Consider the following 8531-nt stretch of genomic DNA (forward strand, 5'->3'; position numbering starts at 1 on the left):
ATTTCCAGTACTGCTCCTGCAGGGATGCAGGACAGAGGTGAAGTGTCACAACTCAAATTGCCAAAGACAGAGCCTTCCTCATACTCCAAGTGCAAGCACTTTGGGACATGGACTGATCAGAACTTGAATTCAGGAGAATTTTCCAACTCTGCCATCCATTTTTGGCTGGATTACATCCCCTTGAACTCTGAGGGTTTGATCTCTGCACTGGCTCTACTCTGCATTTCACTGTCTGAGCTCTGCTAATTAGAAACAGTCTTCAAACAACACATGAAACAGATTCGGAAGATGAAGGGGACATGGTACATCCAGGGCACAGGGAATGGAGCAGTGCAAGGTCCCCTCACTTGATCAAAGAGACCTCCTTGCCATATTTAAATTTACAACTCATTTAAACTTTTTTTGGCTTGCTTTTCACATCCAGCCAGTCTTTTCCCTCACATATGGACACCCTCAGTCCTCTTCTTCCTTGCAGGAAGTTGCTGGCCCAGCCTTCAGTCCCAGCCCTTTTCCCTTCCCACAAGGTGACAGAAATCTTCTTCTCTGAGCCTGATCAGCACGAGGAGCTTCACCCACAGTGGTGTGAGAACCATTCACTGCCTCTTCTGAGCCCTTGGGATTTGTACTAAGATGTTCCCTAGAGGAAGGCCAGGCTGAGCAAGATCTCTGGTCACCCAAATCAACACCAGGATGAGCATCACAGCCATAGGGACAGAGCCAGCCTGGCCCTGGACTCACCAAGCAGGGGAGCAGCAGCACAGCAACCACAGGGATTTTCCCCTCACGGGCTGTGTCTCCTAGTAGGGAAAATGCTCCTTGCAACACAGCTCTTCCCATGGGCTTTACAGGAACACAGGAAAACCCCTTATTCCCTATGGCTTTACAGGAACACCCTGTATGCCCACGGGCTTTACCAGAAAACAGGAATACTCTGTATTCCCATGGGCTTTACAGGAACACAGGAATCCCCTCTATTCCCTAGGGTTTTCCAGGAACACAGGAATCCCCTGTATTCCCTAGGGCTTTACAGGAACACAGGAATCCCCTGTATTCCCTAGGGTTTTCCAGGAACACAGGAATCCCCTGTATTCCCTAGGGTTTTCCAGGAACACAGGAATCCCCTGTATTCCCTAGGGCTTTACAGGAACACAGGAATACCCTGTATTCCCTAGGGTTTTCCAGGAACACAGGAATCCCCTGTATTCCCTAGGGCTTTCCAGGAACACAGGAATCCCTGTATTCCCTAGGGCTTTACAGGAACACAGGAATCCCTGTATTCCCTAGGGCTTTACAGGAACACAGGAATCCCTGTATTCCCTAGGGTTTTACAGGAACAGCACTGGCCTACAGCTGTGTTAGGGCTGGAAACTGCACTTGGCAGCTGCAGACAATTCCTTTGTATGTAAAGGTGGCTGCTCAGCAAAGCCATTGCAACACTCACTGTCTGCTAGGAAAGCAGCACAGGTAGATAAAGACGGCAGAATTCCCTCATAGCATCATCCTTGAACAGTTACAAGAGAGGAGCCAGCCCAGAAAGTGCCACGGGCAAGATCTGAGAGGAGGAGCCAGGGTTTGCACGTCAGTAGAACTCCAGCATGTGGGAGTGGGGTGCCAGGTGAGGCTTTTTGGGAGTTCAGGCTCATCAGGGCTCTCAGGGCAGCCTGGGGGTGCCTGGTTAAGCAGAGACCCTGCTTGGATGAGCTGAGCCCCCACAATGGTCAGTGCCAGAGAAAGCCAAAGTACCTTGGGAATCACACCAAAGATTAAATGTGAGTGGGTTATTTTCTTATTCTCTGTGATCACTCACTATCTCTGTCCAACCAGTAAATGTTGACTGGTTTTAAAGCTACAAGGGGCAGTTCTTTTCTTAGAAGACCTCTCCTTGGAACAGCCCTGATGGTCTCAGGAGCTCCCTTCCTTATCACTGTTCAAGTCCTGCCCTGGGTTTCTGGTTGCAAAGTCCTTTCTGGAGGGTGAGTGCAAGCACAGCTGGGCTGGCGCTGGGGGCAGAGCTCCTGGGCACTGCTATAGCTGCAGAATACTGCAATGGCCTCAGAATATTGCTGAACTTCAGGTTTGACTGTTTATTTTTTTCATTTCTGACAGATAGGTTTTTAAAAAGCTTGTTGTACATACTGGAGACTTATTAAAAGCCAATTTGTGGTCAGTGTATCAATGAAAGTGTCCACCCTTGAAAATTTTACATAGCAGGAGGTTGTAATTTCTCAGTGGCCACGTTAACAAAAGGAAAGAATTTATTTAGGTTTTCATTTTGTATTCTCCAGCATTTGGTTGAGTTGCTGTCCCTCCTTCCTCTCTCCCTGGCTTGGACCCCTGGCTGACCATCCTCAGGTGTGTGTAGGGGAGAGGGACACTTGTGCTCTCAGCTCTGACTGGGGTTTACATTTCTAATGTGGTTAAAATGTTCTGTTGGGTACCCAGGGGAAAAAATTAATAATTTGTATCCTTTAACTATGAGCCCCATCCTTGCAGTGTTAATTTTCCATGCACAACCCCTCCAGTGTGACGGGAGCCAAGGGAAGGCTTTTTGCCCTGCTAACATGTTGCTGGAAGTGCCTAAAACAGCCTGGAGTGCTCTGGGCAGAGCTGCGGTCTCTGCCTCTCCCTGCTCCGGGGAAAAGGCACAAAAGCACTGAAGGTATCCAGCACAGGGATACAAAATTCAAATTAAACACTGGATAAAATATGAAGGAACTTTGTATCACTTTCACCTATAAAGGAAAACATAATAACATTTATAAGGATCATGATTTATAAGCTTGCTTCTACAGCGCTGCTGTGTCTGCAGAGTGTTGAAAACTCTTTCCCCCTCATTTTTCCCCTTTTTCCGTGTTTTTTCCCCTTTTTCCGTGTTTTTTCCCTGTTCCCGGCGGAGCGCACAGGCGGCTGCGCTATTCCCGGTGGCCGCCAGGTGGCGGTGCCGCCCCGCAGCTCCCGCCCGGCAGAAATGGGGCAGAAAAGGCGGATTTGGAGAGTTTTACAGAACTTTGTTGTTACGGGCCTCGGTTTGCTTTGGGCTTTCGGGTCAGGAGAAGACTCAGGGGTGAGAGGACCCACCTGGCCCATGGCCACTGTCCTTGTCCCAAGCAGCAGCCCCTGAATGCTGAGCTGGGGGAGCTCTCAGCATTTCTAGGGCCACTCTGGTGCCCTAAATTCCCACAGCCATTCCCGGACCTGGGCAGCCATCTCCAGGTCCTGCCAAGGTCCTGGAAGTGCGGCACTGCCCTGGTCCCGCACGAGTGGGATGTGTCGAGGGCTGTGCTGAGTTTGTGGAACAGGATTCTACCCATGAACATCCCCACCCTGCCACACTGCAGTGTCACTGGTGTTGGGGACAGCCAGCCCAGGATCCTGCACTGCTGTCCCTGCAGAGCCACATTGCCCAGGGTGGGGGAGAGCAGAGATGGGCAAGGGGAGGACAGGATGGAGCTCGGTGTTATCTTGTACCCCAAAAGCAAGAGCCCCCTCCACTTCCTCCCCCAAAGCAGGTCCCAGGAGCACTGAGCAGCAGCAAAACAGCCCAGAGCCCCCTGGAACATGTCTGGAGGGGAGGGCAGAGCAGGCTGGGGGGCTCTGCGGAGCTCCTGGACTTGCTCTGAGGGCTGGGTGAGGGAGCTGTGATGACAGGAGAGTGTGAGCTGCAAAGTCAAAGTGCTGGGAGGTGGGATTGGCTCAGGGAGAAGCTGGTGACAGAGCTGTGGGTGCTGCAGCAGCCTGACCCTGGCTGGCCCAGGGAAGGGGAGCCCAGAGTGTCTTGTGTTTAGTTTTTTCCCCCTTCACCTGCAGGTTTTTAATCCTTTACTGCCAGTCAACGAGCAGCTTGTGCTGTGCCCTGGAAACTGGGTGCTGCCCTTGTCCCAGGGTGCCCTCAGCATCAGGGAGGGCTGCTCTGACTCCCTAAATCCCTGTGACCATTCCTGGGCCCAGGATCTCCATCTCCAAATGCCAGCAGCCATTTCAGTGTGTTGTATTTCTCTGGGGAATGTTTTTTTCCCTCCCCAGAGACCCCTGGAGTCTGTAACCATGTAGTTTAACCCTTCCTCCCCTTTCTGACCCTATTGGCTGAGGTCCAACTATCTCTCCTTAGCAGGAGCCTAGATAAGGCTCTGTTCTTCCTCGTTCATTCTCTTTGCCCCCTGGAAACCAGTGAGAATAAATGTCTTGGACAACATCTGGGGGTTAGAGCTGCTTTTGGAATCTTTTGCCTTGTGCCTGAAATATTCCTCCAAAGCCCTCTAAGATCTGAGCTAGCCTAGGAACTCCAGGGGGCTGCAGGGGGAAAAATTCATCAGTGGGCAATGCCCTCGTGCTCTGTTGTACAGCTCTCTGCTGAGCCCAGAGGTGTTGGGATGTCTGGTTCTTCCTCCTTCCTTCTGGGGAATCCAGGCTGTAGGAGCAGAGAAGAAGTGTTTCCCACCCTGCTGATGCTGGGGGAGAGGGCCAGGGTCTGGGGTGCAGCTCAGGTTCTGTGGAGGGTCTGACTGGTGGAGGTGGGATTGGCTGGAGCCTCTGGAGCTGCTCATCGGGCCCAGCACCAGAGTCCTCACCTGACAGGAACATCAGAGCCTCAACCTGGGCACCTCCCCAGAACCCCTCTCTCCTGCCTGGCCAGAGGTTTTTGCTGGTCTCTTAGGCAACAGCAAATTTGGGAGAAATCAGTATCATTTCTGCTGGGAAGGTGGAAATCCAAGGCAGCCCCGTTGCTATGGTTGCCGCAGACCATCCTGATGCAGCGTCATGTTGAGCAGCTCTGCAAGCAGATGTGCCACAGCTGGGAAGCAAAGAGATTCCCCCGGTTGTGAGCATGGCATGGCAGGCCACAGAGTCCCCTGTGCTCCCTCCCCTGGCGTGCTTGGCTTCATGTCCCTGTTCAGGACCCTCCCTGGCAGCAAAAATCCCCTCAGTGGAGGCAGGGCTGGGGAGGGGGAGCACAGCTCTGACAGTAAACAATGCATGTAGGAGTTTAAAAATAATGCACTTGGGATATTTGTCATTCAGTGTGTGAGTGTCCATACAAAGTGCAGGAGAGCAGGTGCAAACGCTGTTTGAACAAGGGAGATGCTGAATGTTGGGTGAGCATCATTTCTACAGCTTTTTTCCCTAAGAAACTGTGGAATCATCAGCTTAAGGGAGGGGGTTTGGCTTTGCTCCACACAGCTTGGGCCAAGTTCACTGGGTCTGTCTGCACCCTTGGAGACTGAGGGCTCAGGCCCTGCCTCCTGCCACTCCTCAGGGCTTGCTGCACTTTGCTACGAGGCTTTTGGCACCCTAACCTGTAATGCACCTGCCAGCCTCATCAGAGGGCTGGAGAGAAGCCAGCGCTGCCACTGGGAGCCAGAGAAGGAGCAGGGAGTGTGCAGAGCCCAGGGCCTGACCCAGAAAGGTGTTCAGGTGTCCTCCTGGTTCTTACCTGGGCCCTGCCCTTTGCACTGGGGACACAGGATTTTGGATGTCCCCCTGAGCCCCTGGGGTGCTCCTGCCCTTGTCCACACCAGCGGTGCCACTGATTCCAGTGCAGCCCCTGAGCTGGTGGCTCTGGAGGTGACAGCTGGCATCTGCAGGGTTGGTGTCCCTGTGCCAGGAGCCAGCACAGGGTGATGTTGCCTCTGCCCACCTCTCCTGTGTCCCCTTTCCAGGCCCTGGACAGGCTGGGTGGCCGGGAGAGCCCTGCTGAGCCTCATCCCCAGTGTGCGCTGGTGCTGAGCAGACTTTCCCTCTGCTCTGCTCAGGGATGCGCCGGATCCTGGCTCGGGCTGGCTGCCAGCCAGACCTCCCGAGGGCCCAGGGGGCTGCTTAAGCTCATTGCTTTCCTTTCAGAGGCTTCAGAAAGCCGCCTGCCCACATTTAATTCAAATTTATTGAATAATTCTCCTGGGAAGAGCGAGTTCAGGACCAAGCACTACAGCAGACCATCCGTGAGTGCTCTGTCCCCTCCAGCACGGCTCCGTGGCAGTGCCAGGATGATGATGGTGAGCACAGCACCAGGCACCTGGCCCAGGACAGCCTTGGCTCAGCTCTAAACCTGGCTGTCTGCATTGCCTCCAGCCCCAGGGGATGTTCTGAGGTTTGTTAACATCCCTCCCACTTCCACCCCAAACCTGCTCCTGCCTTTGAGCCCTGTTCCCTCGGGCACAGTCCCAGCATGGGGCTCAGCCCTCTAAAGCCTGTTGCCAGCTCTGCAAAGGTGGTGAGACACAACGTGCCTGTGGGGATGCACAGGTCCCACTGCATGCACGTCCTGCTGTGATGGGATTCACGTCCTCTTTTGGGTCCTGCACTGGGTTTTATGGCCAGGTTTATAGCCAGGGTTTGCATCTATCTTGGGGCCACCAGGGACTGGTTCTGCTGGACATGGGGGCAGCTTCTGGCACCTTCCCACAGAAGCCACCCCTGTAGCCCTCCCCCCACCGCCAAAACCTGGCCACACAAACCCAACAGAGGCACAACAACCTGAGACCACCTGGCCAGGAGTGGGGACAAGCCAGAGCCAGGCTGCGAGGACAGGGATGAGTCCCAGCAAGCGGGCTGTGAGTGATGAGATCTGACAGAGCCCGGGAGGTGTGCTTCCCTGAGGGAGGCTGCTCTCTGGGAAAGCCTCTTTACTCTGTGCTCAGCCCCAAGCAGAGTGTGGGGCATGTCGTGTCCCTCCTTACGGCATCCTGGGGGCTGCTCCCATGCTGCCCTCCCCGCTGGCTCCCCTGCAGCTGCGTGGCTCCCCGAGGGCAGCCCACCGTGTGCCCGCTGTTACGCAATTAGCCGCTGCTCGGAGCAAAACTAATGATCATCATTAATGAGCGCGGCGCTGGTGGGTCAGCGCCTGCCGTCCCGCTCGGGGCATGTGCAGTCATGCAGCAGGACTGAGTCACGGCGCTGCTAATGATGCTGCGAGCCCTGCGGGAGCAGCCTTGCGGCGAGCCCCGGCCACGGGCTGCCCTGCAGCACGTACGGAAGGCAGCTCCGTGCCACCCCCGTCTGTCCCTCGTTCCCTGCGCCGCGGGACAGGACACGGCACGGCTCAGCCCGCTTTCCGCAAGGTGTGGTGCCAGGCAGCGTGCCAGAGCCGGGGAAATGGCACCTGTGGCTGCGATTCATCCCGGGAAGGGCAGGATGCCCAGGAACCTTCCTTTCCCGGTGCAGTGGCTGTGCTGCAGGGTGGGGCTGGGACAGAGCCCCTCTCGTCTTCCTGGGGTCTCTTATTCCACCCTCGTCACGCTCATCAGCTGCTGACAGGCTGGAGGCACCGCCTTGGCGTTCATGGAGCCGCGGGGGGCTCAGCAGGCCGTGGCCAGAGGCACACACGCATTTATGGCGCTTGCTCAGGCCACAAGCCGCAGGGAGTGATACCTGCAACAAAAGCCCGGGTTTGGTGTACAATCCTGATTTTCCTGTGCTGGATGCACAGCTGATTTAAGGCAGAGCAGGAGTGCAATCCCAGCCTGTGTCCTGAGGATGCTTGGGGGGAAGGGCAGGGGGCTGGGACCTGAACAGAGGGGTATTGAGCAATAATAAACCCCACGTGTGTTAATTTTTAAAAAAAGATTAGGACCGAGACGTGCAGTGGGCTCTGCCCCTCTGCCAGGCTCGGGTTTGCCCCGGGCAAAAGAAGGCGCTGCCTTGGGGCTGTGCTGCCCAGCACTAAAATCGGGATCTGAGCAGCGAGGGGGTCCCAGGGTCTGTGTGATGCAGCGGAGCATCGCTCCCCGTGCCGAGGCCACGGCGGCAGTGCTGCCGCGCCGGAAAGCACAGAGGAGCATTTTACAAATCCAGCCGAGGAGCATTTTTCAAACTCAGCCTTTGGACGCTCCGCAGTGGGTTTGGGGCCGGCTGGTAACGTACGACAGCCGCGGCGGGTGGGTGTGAGCAGACTGGAGCAGGCGCTCGCTGGAGAGCTCTGAGCGCTCCCGCGGCTGGGGAGGGCTGGCCTGGGCAGCCTGGGAGCGGAGCTGTCCCGGGCGGTGTCACCACGAGGGGCCCCAGGGACCTGCCGCCCACGGGGGACTTCCAGCTCCGAGGATGGCGTGCACTGACAGTGGTGGCTCGGGGGACAGTCACCTCAGCGTCCCTCGGGGACCTTCACCTCTGGGACGGCCCAGGAGGACCTGCGCCTGCAGGGACACCCAGGGGACCTCCTTCCCCAGACCTGTCCTGAAGTACGCTTCCCCTCAGGGGTGTCCCAGGAGCTGAAATGCCCCGCAGTAACCCTCCTCCGCAGGGGCACCCCAGCGACCTGCTCTGCAGGGGACACACGAGGGGACCCTGTCCCCAGGGAAGCTCCAGGGACCCGCTGCGGGGGGCCTGCCATGTCATGGCTCCCAAAGGAGACGCGGTGCTGAGACACCCCGGGAGGGACCCCTCACCCCGGGGATGCCCTCACCCACCGGGGATACCGGGGCTCGGCTGGCACGGTGCGATCGTGCGGCTCCGGGCGGGCGGAGGGGTCGCTGTTGCCGCCAGCACGGCCGCCCCCCGCCTCCCCCACACTCCCTCCGCCGCCTTTTGTTCGCCGCCCG

The sequence above is a fragment of the Prinia subflava genome, chromosome 8 (genome assembly GCF_021018805.1).
Source record: "Prinia subflava isolate CZ2003 ecotype Zambia chromosome 8, Cam_Psub_1.2, whole genome shotgun sequence".
In the NCBI taxonomy this organism is placed as follows: domain Eukaryota; kingdom Metazoa; phylum Chordata; class Aves; order Passeriformes; family Cisticolidae; genus Prinia; species Prinia subflava.